Source organism: Lucilia sericata, unplaced genomic scaffold (assembly GCF_015586225.1).
Source record: "Lucilia sericata isolate MDLA Ls3-8-SP2 unplaced genomic scaffold, ASM1558622v1 Contig000079F_arrow, whole genome shotgun sequence".
NCBI lineage: Eukaryota > Metazoa > Arthropoda > Insecta > Diptera > Calliphoridae > Lucilia > Lucilia sericata.
This window is the reverse complement of record NW_023994112.1, coordinates 777,405-792,154: the sequence shown is the minus strand read 5'-3', so window position 1 is coordinate 792,154 and position 14,750 is coordinate 777,405. Positions and strand designations below refer to the sequence as shown.

Below are 14,750 nucleotides of genomic sequence, written 5' to 3'. Positions count from 1 at the left end.
AGCATGAAACAATATGAATCCTGTTGAGATGGCAACAGCACCGAGAACTTCCCTGAAGTAAGAGGTCTACTAAATCAGTACTAGTCTCCTGTCGGGCAGAGGAGTCTTTCCCGTTCATTCACCAACCTACATTAGTTTCATTCTCATCATCAGACTACCAAGTGTCAACCTGAAAATTCCCCAACATATACTGGCGCCCTACTACGCAAAGAGTAAGAGATACTCAACGGGTTCAGGAATCCACCATAAGTTACTCTGTCACATCATCTAGTGACATCTGTTGAGATGGCAACAGTATCGGAGCTAGAATCCAGATATATGTATGTATATGGCATTTGGATATATCAGTCCTTAAACAAAGATTCTCCTCCCGCGAATTTGGGTTTAAACCACAGCCACCACTTGGATCCTGAAAGAACCTCAACCAATTGACCGGCCAGAACTAGGTCCTGTGGACATCCGACCACCCATAGTGCCAGATTATATGGTTAGACCCCATGTTAAATCATCACACAAGGCCGAGGATACATTTGATAATCACCAGTTTATAGTCCCGGCAGACTAGAGGTATTGGTAGCACCTCTTTTCCGCGGGATATTGCAATAACACTAAGATGGAGATTTCACCAAACTAACATGCCCCCGCGGGAGCCCAAATAGGAGACGCTATATATACTTGTTTCTTCACAAAAGCAGGAAATTGAAAAATGTAACCATTACGATAACCAGAATCGACATCAAAGTCAAATATCCATGGTGCTAAGGTAATGCTTTGTATATGCAGGGGCGAAAGGTATCCTATCTATTATGGTCTGGCTGTAATCAGGCCGGAATATCATAGGAAACATATAATAATTGCAACTAATTCATTTCAAGCGAGCATTGGTCGAAAAACTTCCATAATTTTCCAGACATGAAAGCTTAATATTCCACGCCCGGCCACATATTGCAATATGTGTTAAAAACTATGTGGTTTAAGCCTAATTAGAAGTTTTTCCTCACTCACTTTATAAACAAAACCTTGCCCCTTCCGATTACTATTTGTTTCGATAGATGGAGAATGATCTCTTTAGGATACACTCACTTCACCAGTTTACTATTCCCAAATCTCAAGTGATTCTCATTCAAGAAATAGCTATATTTCAAATTACAAACAAAGAAGCCCTATTATTATTATTTGTTTGTAGTTTAAATTAAACAATTTCATAAAAATGAAAACCCCTTTAAGGCGTATAAGTAATATTAATTAAAAACACAAACAATCACATAACTTATACGCTCTATTAAGTTATTAGGTTTCCTTAATCAATTGAATATAATACTTACAACATCAAAGAAAATATTATAAAACTTTTTTATTTTTCAATTAAATTCTTAACAGTAATTAACATTTTCTATTAAACTTCTGGGAATTTTCTTCTGCAAACATATAATTCCTTTAACCCAACTAACTACTAGTAATATAATACTTTTAAATCTTTTTTTCTAACCACAAATAAACTACTGCTGGCATTTAAACAAATATTTAAAACAAAATTAAGTTAAACATATACTTACATATACATATGTATGTATGTATGTATTTTTCCACTAAAGTTTCAATTCTTAGAATTTGTATTATTTGTATTTACATTTTCAGTAAAATGACAATTATTCTCCATTTCCCAGAGAAATAAATATTTTGTTCATTTTTTTCCTGAAAATGTCATGTATATCCTTTTTCACTCTCTTTCTCTGCATCTCTTATTCTGCCGTTGACTCTACATTTACATTTCAAATACGACAAAAATTACATCATGCCCTGCAGCTGTAGTCAAACATCCAATCAACCAGTATTCGCTTGAAATGTCAGTTTATAATAGATTAAATTGTAATGGATGTTGTTACTATTTTTGATTTACTTTTGTTAATATTTTCATTTTCAATTTTTAATGTTTTTTTTTTGGGAATTTTAAATTTTGTTTTTAACAGCATGCAAAATAGTTCAAAGGTTGTGTAATGGCCAAAAGGCATTTGAATTTGTTAACAAAAATCTAGTGATTATTTTGTTAGAGATAATTTGAAACAGTTTTTGCTTATTTAAGCAAATGAGATTGTGTAGGAAAATAAGTAGGAAAAAAGTATTTTTGACATGAGTTTATTTATAAATTTATTTAAATACAGTAGAAAAGAGAAAAAAGAAATTCTTAGAAACCTCTCTTCTATAAATAGATTAATTTTAAGATTTTATAGCCTCCTTAAAGTATGCCACGTTTTTGTATATAGTATTTAGTACAACAACGACTTCTTGGAATATTCTCGAAAAAAATTAGGTTGTTGTTTTTTAAAAATATATTTACAATCAATTTATACCAAATATTGGTTATTGTTAGGTATGACCTCTTCCCATCATTCTGGCGGCATATGGATTTCACGTCAAAGTAACTGGTCAGCTTTTGGCAGCAATAATGAATTAAGCTAATTTAGGATATGCTGCTTTGAAGTGAATCGTATCCTGGAGAGAGCATTCTGACTCGATCGAAAGAAATAGTTGTAGGGCGGTGTAAGGTCTGAACTATAAGGACCGAACCTTGTCCTGATGGAATACTACGCTTTCATGTCTGACCGCATATTCTGAGCATTGTTTAGGCCAGTGCTCTCCAAACGAATCAGTTGCATTCGATACAAATTCCTTAATGGTCTAGCCAGATTTCAGCAGATAATACATTCTACCTTTTTGGTCCCACCAAATACATAAAGCATTACTTCAGCGCCCTGAATATTTGACTTTGCTTTCGATTTGGCTAGTTGGAAGAGCTTCACATTAGATCTATGAAGTTTCGGGTTATCTTAATGGTCCATCTTAAGTAAAGATTGGATGAACTCTGTTGCTCTTAAATTTTTTAAAAATGCTGCTTTATTAGCACCTAATGATCTTGCAAGCTCTTGTTGAGTTCGACAACAATCTTTAACGTGTAATGTTTCCAATTAATGGTCTTTAAACTTCATCTTCCGTGTTAACAATCACCACTTTTGAACCGCACAAAATATCTCCATCGCATATTCATAAGCTTTAGAAAGCAAAACTTCCCGCATATGAAGCTTTTTTTGATACAAAACTCGAAGCAGAAAAAAATTAAAAAATTAATAAAAGCAAATTTAAAATCACCAGAGGATCCTAGAATAAGTCAAGATATAACTATTCATAGTTGAAGACTTTATACACATTTAGTGCCTTAAAGTATGCAATTTTTAATAGTTTATATTTTGAACTTGTTTAAATAACAAAAGAAGAATTGTTCTCGGAATATTTGCGAAACTAATTTAAACCAAAATTTTACAAATTTTTATAATGCAGAAAATTTCATTAATTTCACAACTAAACCTTTATCACAATTTATATTCTGTTATTGTTATATACAGTTCCTTTCAGATTTTCAAACATACAACATAAATCACTTATTTCCGTTCCCTAATTTGAACAAGTCAAAGCTTTTCATCAACAAGACTATAGTAACATTATCTTAGTAACATTATGTTAAGATATAAAATCTTAGTTTAATAACTCTAAGTAAAAAGCTACAAATTACCTTTCGTGCAAAACATTTTATTCTTAATAAACAAAATTTAAAAGCCTCTAAAAAAAAGAGTTTAAAATTTCAACATTTTCTTTCAATTTCCACTTAAAAATATCTATCATATAAAAAATTTTAATTAAACATTAATAAAGTTTTAAACTAAAGCCATTTTAGACAGTTTAACAATTCATAAAATAATATTTTTATTATATGGTTTAATACTAAAATATAACAAAATAACAACATTAACCCATATACATAAATATAAAAATATTAAGAATATTATATATTTTACACATTATGACATTAAACCCTTTTGAACCCTTGATTATTATTTCTTATTAGATTGTATTAAATTAAATATACTCTAATAACAAACGCACACACACACACATAGAGATATAAAAAGGTATAAAAAGGGATTTTATAGAGATATGCCAAAATAAAATGATAAACATTTAAACGCTAATATTAAGAAATGGTTTGCTATTAAAGTATTTGATAAGGATATTGACAAGGAAATGGATAGAAATCAAAGTGATATTAAGTAGGTCGATGATACAATAAATTAAAGATAGAAAAGAAGAAGCTAAATTATTGTTTAAATATATGAAAATGAAACTTCAATCAGAAGCAAAACTTTTAAATTTAAATAAACTAAATTTGTATTTAAAATAAATTTGAAATTGTTTAAGTTATTACAGTTTCAATTAAGTTTTTAAACACTCTAGTTTAAATAAAATACAAATTTTTCTGTGACAGTTTGCAATAAAAACTCATAGCAATGTAAGGTGCGTATGATTGTTATTGAATTAATTATAACTCATACGTGCCTAGAACCCCGCAAACATAAGCCGACAAATTTTATAAAAAGTCATATTTAAGGACCAAATTTAACTTTTATACAGGATTAAGTTAAGCTGAAACTAAATCTGACTATAGAATTTATCAATCGTAACAGATTTTCAGATATTTTTCAATTGAAGTTTGAAAAAACTCCCTTTTTCGTAACGTTATAATAGTGCAAAGTCAGCTTTATTTATAAAACTTGTTATGTCGCCGGAAAGACCTAAACATTAGCTTTAATATAAAGTTTTAACTTGTTTTATATCTTGTTCATTCCTTTAGACATCTTAACGATATGAAACTATACGTATGATTGTTGTTATTGAATTATTTATAACTCATACGCACTCGGAAATCAAAAAAGCAAATTATGTAGTTCTAAGTAATTTGTTGAAATATTGTTTATTTAAAATTGAATACAAAACTATTTAATCAATTCTATAGAAGATCCTATTATCTTTACAAATTATTTAAATTTTATCAAGATTAAGACACTTTTTACAAATTTATTACACCACTACATATATACAATTATTTAAAAAAAAAATTTAACTAAATGACTCCGAAAGCCTTTAGAAAAACTTATTTATTATTTAAATTCAAAAAAAAAATTGTTTACAATTTAAATTCTCTGTGTATAAGCCAATCTATACATCTGCTTTTGAAAGAAATGTAAATTAGAAATATTTTACTCAAAACAACAAAATGAACAACAAGACATTTTCTTGGAATTTCCCTTTTTAGAATATAAATAACTGCTAGTTAAGTAGTACATTTCTCTAACTAAAAAGTATTTTTTTAGAATTCAGAAAAGAAAAATTCTTAGACATTTTTCATACTACTAATCCAATGCTGTTTTTTTGGCCAAATAAAAAAAAATTAAAATTAAATAAGTTTTTGAAGTTTTCAAAGTATATTTCTAGTGAATTCCTATTCATGTTAAAGATTGAAATGCTTTAAAATTTTTGCCTAAAAAGCCTTTAGAGAAATGTTTAAATGTTTGTTTTTATATTAAGAAAAATTTATATAATTTTTAATGAAATGAAATTGCTCGCCGAAGCTTATGATGAATGAGTTCCACAGGTTTCAAAGATTGAGGTATGTTTATTAGTGGTTCATTACTGGTGATTTTGACACGAAAGACAAATATCGCGAAGATCATCTAAAAAGTTTGAGATTCACGAATTTGCGGCATCACTCCATGAAAATTGTTGTAGAACTCAACAAGAGTTTCCAAATTAAAGGATGCTAATCAAGCTGATATTGCAAAATGTTTAGGAACAGCAAGATTCATCCAAAAACAGGTAAATTGGATACCATACGAATTGTAGCCATGAAAACATTGCTTCTAATCATTACTTGCAATACCCTATCAAAATTGATACATGATTGGGCTTTGAGTGAGACGGAACTCAGGTGGTCAAATATCACCATTTGTAGAATAGCGAGAGTGCTCTGGCCCACTCTGACAACGGATAGGACTAAGACTCTCTTGTCTCTTAATAAGAACTCGATTAGGCTTCTAACTGTTATAATTACTGGGCACTGTATGATTGCACCTATGTCGAAACATATGGGCTACCCACATTATAGCTACTATAGAAGCTGTTTGGACGAAGAGAAAATGGAATCGGTACAACATCTTCTACACCAGCCTTACAAGAGCACAGACTACTCTATCTTGGTAGAGCTCTTTTTCATGATCTGAATAGTCTCAGAGATACATCACTAGTAAACATGATCGTTTTTATTAGGAACACCGGCTGGTTTTGACGAAGAGGGAAAACATTCTCCCAACATAAGGAAATGACAATTCTAAGGGTAATGGGCCACAAGGCCTCCGAGTGAACTCGCTAACTAGCGAGCAACCCACGTAACTTAACCTATTACTTGCAATAAAAATAAATCAATTATGATTACCAGAAGCATAAGAGATCGTATATGAATCCCGGCAAACCAGTCAAATCGTTATCAAAGCCATATATCAATGGCGCTAAGGCGAACATTGACTGAAAAACGCCCATAATATACGTTCCATCATGACAGCGCTCGGTCACTATTATAGAACAGATCATTCCCCATACGACTACTATTTGTATCGATTGATGGTGAATGATCCCTCTCGCGAATATTACTAGAATTTATTTTGGAAAAAAGTAGCATACTTTAGGGCATTTTTCTGTGAACGAAAGAGTGGGGGTTATCAAAGTAAAACTAATCCTGAAATTGCTTGGAACGAGAACACTTTATATGGTACCGACCTATCAGTAGCAAAAATTTAAGATTCTAATATTAAAAATTAAAATGTTGTCTTAAAATGAATGTGTAAAAAACGGCATCTTTAAAGCTTCTCAAAAACTAATCTTGAGAGTTAATACAAACAAAATTTCCACAAAAATACACCTCAAGAAACAAGAACAACAATTTTGTTTTTTAGTTTAAGTCTCTAAAATTTGTGTTTTATTTTTGTACACATCATACTAGAACATTTGATGATGTCGACCAACGTCTTTAAATAGCATGCACTATAGACTTGTATGTTCTCTTAAAGCGTTCAAAAAATCCATTTATATACATTTAGTGTGTTGGTTTTCGTTCAAACATTTTTTAAATTGGAACAATTTTATTGATTTTCAATCCCAAACTGCTTGAAATAATGACAAATATTATGGTTAAAAAAGCATTTATATTGTTTTTGAAATTTGAGACGTGATCTGTGGTTAACATAGAGTGACAAGAAAGGTTAAGACTATAGTTAGTTCGATATATTTTAAGTGCAACACATGGTATGATGATATTAGAATGGTATAGCTGCTAAGAAAATTAAATACAACAAAACTTTTGCCTTTTTTTACTAAATAAAAATATAGATTTTATGTCTACAGATATGAATATTTTAATATTTATAGTATATATAGTATATTTTAATATTTATCAAAATTTTTACTTTTTGAAATTTTTTCAAAAAATGTTTGATTTTTTTTTATAAAATGTTTTTAACTTTTACTAAAAAAATTCACTTTTAAACTAGAATTAATGCACACCAAACGAAAGGTTTCCTTCGATATGCATATTACATATGGCTATATTTACATATCGAACATAGGATTCGAAATATATTACAAAATCTAAAAAGTCACTTCTGTATATATCTTCAAACTTCGCGATAGCATGTATTATAGAACTGAAAAAGATCAGGATCTTGAAGATATATGGGGTCCTCAAAAAGACAGACAGACCGACAAAAAGACAGACAGACAGACAGACAGACAGACAGACAGGCAGACAGACAGACAGACAGACAGACAGACAGACAGACAGACAGACAGACAGACAGACAGACAGAAAGAAAGAAAGAAAGAAAGAAAGAAAGAAAGAAAGAAAGACAAACAGACGGACATATTGACAGACATCGCTAAATCGATTCTCACGAATAAAACATATCAAACTCTAAGAAAACAGACTATTTTCTCTGCTATTTATTAACTAAACGTAAATTGATGTTTTGGACAGATCACTAATATTAAACAAATATAGCCAATTGACATTATTGGATGTTTAGATCAGGAATGAAATGGAGATAGCTAACTTTGCTTCTATACCTAGTTAGCAATTAAAAAATAATGTAAGATCAAAAAAAAAAAAATTAGAATAAATAGTGTCTTATGTCTTTTTAACCAAATATTTATTAGGTGTGAACGTACCTTAAGTAACATCAAAATACTACCAAGAAACAGTTAATTTAACTCTCTTTGAAAGGTATTTTATGACTTTCTTTAAGTCATTATACAAATCTTCAAAAGAATTAACACGTAACGATTTAAAGAATTTTTTGAAATAAATTTTATCAAAAAAAGTTTAAAATGTTACAAATTCCTTTAAAATTAAAGTTGACAAAATAAGGTATTTTCTTAAATAAACTCTGACTGGCAAAATTCCAACGAAAAAAATTGTATTAAAGCAAAAACAAGAGAAAAATTAAATACAACAATGTTTTCATAACTACCTGCAGTTCTCTGTTTATGTTCTTAATGTTGTAGTTGTTGTTTGTGCTGAATATGAGTTATATCCTTAATTACAATGGCGTCACAACAACAACAACAGCAGCAGCAAAGTTTGTTTGTTGTTTTTGTGGGTTTCGTTGTAATCCGTTGTGGCTGGTTGGTTGGCTGACATACATTTGCCAACATTTCTTAATAATTCAAAAGTATTTTAAAGAATTCTTTTCCACACACATACACTCACTACATACAGAGCAACTTTTTCTTATTAGATTTTTTTTGTATAATTTTGCTTTATTTTATGCTTCTTCTGGGTGTTTTCTTTAGAAATATTAAAGCTGGAAAATTTTTACAAACACACACGTTTTTTCAACTTTTTATAAATACATTTTTTTCACAATGTTTTATGGTTACTAGTAGTTGGCAGCTGCCAAGGAAGGCAGTGCTTGAGATTATTTTGCTGTAAATAGCTAACTGTGGGTTTTACAGCCGCTAATATTTTAAGCTTCAGTAAGTTATCGATTGTGGTAAAGTAAACACACGTTTTTCATAAATACTGTCATATATACACGTTTACAACAAACACTAATATAGATTTATTTCCACACATTCAGTATTAAAATTTAGTTGTGTTAGTAGTAAAATGGCGTATTAAACTGTATATGTTTTTTCTTTTAAACGCCCCTTAACATATACTTTGCTTTTTTTATTTCCTTTTCATTTAACAGTATTTAACACTGGTTTGTTGTTGCAGCATATTATTATCTCACATTTTTTTTTTGGTTTTTACTTTAATTATATCACTGACTGCTACAACTGCAGTTAGTAGTTATGGTTGGTTGTTGACAATTGTATGCCCTTGGAATATTTTTAAATAGAATTTTTACTCTTCTCCTTTTAATTTCTTTACGTTTTTTTCCTTATCTCTTTAATCATGAATTATAAATTTTTCACATTTTGTTTAATTTATAATTTGTTATACATGTTTGCTTAAAACTGTTTTGTTAAATAAATTTTGTATTTTTTAAATAATTTATTCATAAACAATTCGTGCCTACACGTTGCAAAGAAGAAAAAAACAGACAGACAGCCTATCTTCTGAATTTTCTCTGCTCTTTGTTATTTTATTATAACGTAACGCCTTAACATAGGCAACAAAATCTGTTTTGCAAATGATTTATTTGTATTACACTTATTTTTCTATATTAATTCAATTAAAATTTTCTAAATTCCGTTTATTATCTCCTTCCAATTTTTTGTAACTTTAATAAGTCTGAGAGATTTTTTTTTTAAATTTTTTCAATATTAAGTATTTTTCTTTAAAAAAAACACACACACAACAATAAAATTACCACATTTGACTAAGTGAATGACTAAAATATTGTGGTGGTCATACACTTTTCATTTAAAAATTTATACTTTAACGAAAATCCGTTTTTAGGCGAGACGTCTTTACTACACAATTGAACTAGAAACACTGCCAGAAGGGATGAAAAATATTGCATGAGTTTGCATGGAAATGGAAAGTGAGCTGGTTCTAATGATAACAACAACGTCCAAATGTTAATGCTCAAAAAGCTCTTTTCTGATTTCTTTCAAAAACTTACCAAATAAATGGAAAAATCCAACATGTGTGTGAACACAACTCTATATTAGAACCAAGGCAAAAAGTTCATTTTTTTCAAACAAAACGAGAGCAAGGAAATTACTCTCCAAAAGACTCTCTTAAATAAAACTAACTGTAAATAATAAACAAACCAAACATATTATTTAACAAACCATAACCTTACATTTAGTAAGAGTAAGCCAAAAGTAAAGAAAGCTTTCATTCTATTTCCTTAAGAGCTTTAATCTATAAATTTCCATTGGAAATTTAGCCAAGATATTTCTCCCTTAAATCTCTCTTTATTTTGTTAAAGCTTTTCATAAACTTCCCTTTAACTTCCTCTTTGTTTTGTATTTGAAAATACCTTTTGCCGGGTATTTTTTCACCAAGGTAATTTTAAAAGATATTTTTAATAAAGAGAAAAAGTTGATATTATGTTGTGGCAGTACTCTATATTTTCTGTTAACCTTTAGAATATACAAATTGACCAGGATTTCTTAGAATTTGAAAGAGCTAAAAAAAGTTGTATAAAACCTAAGAGCATTTATACGACCATGTGTTGGCCATAAAAGCATTATAAATATTTAAAGCTCGTTTACTATTTTACAGAGGTGAGCAAACTTTTAATATTAGGGACCGTACATATTTTGGTTAACTCAACAATTCCATGTTTTATTAATTAAATTGTTTGGACTACGGTTAAGACTATAATCTGAACTATCTTTAGGCTAAAATTAATTAAAGTGTGGACTACTGCAATAATTATAGTCTGGACTATAGACTAGACTATATTCTGGACTATAGACTGGACTATAGACTGGACTATAGACTGGACTATAGACTGGACTATAGACTGGACTATAGACTGGACTATAGTCTGGACTATAGATTGGACTATAGTCTGGACTATAGACTGGGCTATAGTCTGGACTATAGACTGGACTATAGTCTGGACTATAGACTGGACTATAGTCTGGACTATATACTGGACTATAGTCTGGACTATATACTGGACTATAGTCTGGACTATATACTGGACTATAGTGTGGACTATAGACTGGACTATAGGCTGGACTATATACTGGACTATAGTCTGGACTATATACTGGACTATAGTCTGGACTATAGGCTGGACTATAGTCTAGACTATATACTGGACTATAGTGTGGACTATAGACTGGACTATAGGCTGGATTATAGGCTGCACTATAGTCTGGTATGGACTGTAGACTGAACTATAGTTTCGACTATAGTCTGGACTATAGTCTGGACTATAGACTGGACTATAGTCTGGACTATATACTGGACTATAGTCTGGACTATAGACTGGACTATAGTCTGGACTATATACTGGACTATAGGCTGGACTATAGTCTAGACTATAGTTTTGACTATAGACTGGACTATAGGCTGGATTATAGGCTGCACTATAAACTGGACTATAGGCTGCATTATAGGCTGCACTAGTCTGGTATGGTATATAGATTGGACTACAGTCTGGACTGTAGACTGTGTTGGAATATGAAAATGAATTTCTAAACTATCTGGCAACTTTTATTATTATTCATTATATAACAACTCTGTAAATATTTGACATTTATATTTTATGTATCTATTAATAAAATTAATCTTATGTGAAAGGACGCGCGTTTTTACTTTTGAATATTATCTCTGCAAATACTGCGTAATATCAACAGGTTATGGGCCCAGGTGCGCAAAATGGAGCGAGTTATTGAAATAGAAAAGTTAACGGGCAGAGATAACTATCATAGATGGAGATTTGCTGCTGAGCATGCACTAAAGCTTCAAGGCTACTGGCAGGCAATTCTGGGTACTGAAACAAAAACCGATGTTCAGGAGAAAGCGCTGTCTAGACTGCTGTATATTTCACCGAATTTGTATATACACATCCAGGGAATAGCAACAGCTAAAGAGATGTGGGATAAGTTGAAATCAACATATGATGACTCCGGTCTGACAAGACGCTGCGGTTTGTTGAGAAAGTTAACGACTACACATTTGGTGAATTGTGAGAATATCAGCGAATATGTCGATACAATAATAGCTACAGCGCAGAAACTAAACGAAATAGGAATGGTTGTGAGCGATGAATGTGTAGGCAGTTTGTTACTGAGTGGTTTACCGGATCATTTTACACCAATGATTATGGCAATAGAGAGCAGCAATATTGAAATAACAACGGATTCAATAAAGACAAAACTATTGCAAGATTTTGACAACTACAACAACTCGGCAGGTGCAATGACGTCATCCGATGCAGCATTGTACAGCAGACAAAAGTTTACAAAAACTAAGGATGCGAACAAGAAGAAAAACATTGTTTGTTTTAAGTGTAAGAAAGAAGGCCACATGGCGAAAAATTGCAAGTCTAAAAAATTCAACCAGGCTGGAAACTCGAATGCTACAACGTTGACAGCGGCGTTCAACTCGCAGTATGTTTACAATGGGGAGTCTTGGTTGATTCATTCAGGCGCTACGACCCATATGACGAATAATAGAAATTGTTTTAAATACTTTATGGAATTTTCTATGGATGAAAGTGTAGTAGTTGCAAACAATTGTAGTTTAAAGGCATTGGGTAAAGATGATGTTGTTGTAAAATTAAATGTGGACAACAAAATGATTGATGCGACAATTGAGAATGTTATTTACGTGCCACATATTTGTACGAATTTGATATCTGTGAGTCAATTGGTTAAAAAAGGTTATGAAATAGAGTTTACAAGTGAAAGCTGTTTCATTAGGTGTGGTGAAAGAATTATAGCCACTGGTACTCTTTACAGAGATGTTTATCAATTGGATCTTTACACAGCGCGTGAAAATTTTGCTGGTGTTTCGAAGGAGCTTTTGCATAAAAGATTGGGCCATCCTGGTTATATGAATAAATGCTTAGAGGATAATTTTTGCGAGCAGGGCGAATCGAAAAATGAGAAATGTATCTCCTGTCTACAGGGCAAACAAACAAACTTACGTTTCAAATCATCGACTAGTAAAACGAACGATGTTCTTGAATTGGTACATGGAGATGTATGCGGTCCCATGGAGGAGCCATCAATGGGTGGAGGCCTGTATTTTCTTTTATTTCTGGATGATTATTCCCACAAGGTATTTATTTACATATTGAGGCACAAATCCGAGGTTCCGGCAAAATTTAAAATATTTAAGGAGATGGTGGAGAATCAAACGAATAGGAAGATTAAAATATTCCGTTCAGATAATGGTTTAGAGTTCTGCAACAAAGACATCAGGCAAATTTGTGAAAATAGCGGTATAGTTCATCAAACGTCAGCACCATATACCCCGCAGCAGAATGGAAAAGCTGAACGAATGAACAGAACCATAGTTGAAAAAGCGCGGACCATGTTGTATGACGCTGGTTTGAGAAAGTGTTATTGGGCTGAGACGATAAGTACGGCAGCTTATTTATTAAATAGAACACCTCACAAAATGTTGAATGAAAAATCGTCTGAGGAGGTATGGAGTGGCCGTAAACAGAACTTATCATACTTAAAGGTCTTTGGATGCGTGGCAATGATGATGACACCAAAACAGTTGCGAAAGAAATGGGATCCTAGATCGGTGAAGTGTATAATGCTTGGATACTGTGAATTTTCGAAGGCATATAGGCTGTACAATCCAATATCAAGGAAAATGCATGTAAGTAGAAATGCAGTATTCATGGAAAATGAGATGTATTTTGCGAAGAACCAAGCCCCAGTTATAGATAATGGTCGGTTAATTGAGAGATCTCAATCATTGAATGATGGTAATTTAGTGAGGATGATACTTGAGGAAAATTCCAATCATTCCAATGATGATTCTGTTATTGAGGAACCACAAGACAACTCGGAATATGATGATGAGGATGAACTACTTGGTTTTACATCTAGCGAAGTTACGGAAGAAAGTGAGGAGGTAAACGAGGTTCAAACTCTCCGGCGTTCATCGAGAATATCCCGACCAACTAATATGAACGATTTTGTAACATATGCAGCTATAGGTGCAATAGTAGAGCCACAAAATTTTGTCGAAGCTGTCAACTGCAAAGAAAGAGAATTTTGGAAAGCTGCGATCACTGATGAAATTAATTCATTAATAGAAAATAACACATGGAGCATTGTAGATTGCAACGGCAATGAAAGAAAACTTTCTACGAAATGGATATTTAAATTAAAGCATGATGAACATGGTAATGTCGATCGCTACAAGGCTCGACTGGTGGCAAGAGGCTGTGCTCAACGTTCCAATATAGATTACAACGAGACTTATTCGCCGGTTATAAGGTATTCCTCATTGAGATATTTATTTTCGTTAGCTGTTGAATTCAATTTGGAAATAAATAATTTGGATGTATGCACTGCCTTCCTACAGGGTGATTTGGAGGAAGAGATTTTTATAGAGGCACCTGAAGGTTTTGAAATCCCTGATGGTAAAACGTTAAAGTTGAATAGACCAATATATGGTTTAAAGCAATCGTCCAGAATGTGGAATTTGAAATTGAGTGACACACTAAGAAATCTTGGTCTGACGCAGTTGAAAAGTGATCAGTGTATTTATTTCAGAATTGAAGACGATAGCATATTCATATTGGCCATTTATGTGGATGATATAATAATTTTTTGGAACAACGAACAGCAGAAGAATCTATTAATTGAAAAATTGAAGAATGTATTTAAACTCCGAGATTTAGGAAGTGCTAAATCATTTCTAGGACTACGCA

At 31.6% G+C, this 14,750-nt stretch overlaps 1 protein-coding gene across 1 annotated transcript in view; it reads right to left on the bottom strand.

Moving 5' to 3' along the window:
- Nucleotides 1-9,866, bottom strand: part of LOC119616547 (uncharacterized protein DDB_G0271670-like) — a gene marked incomplete at its 3' end in the record, with an annotated part of 36,940 nt that extends 27,074 nt beyond the window's left edge. Inside the window, exon 1 of the mRNA XM_037972963.1 lies at nucleotides 8,409-9,866. The remainder of the gene's footprint in view (nucleotides 1-8,408) is intronic.
- Between the last annotated feature and the right edge of the window lie 4,884 nt (nucleotides 9,867-14,750).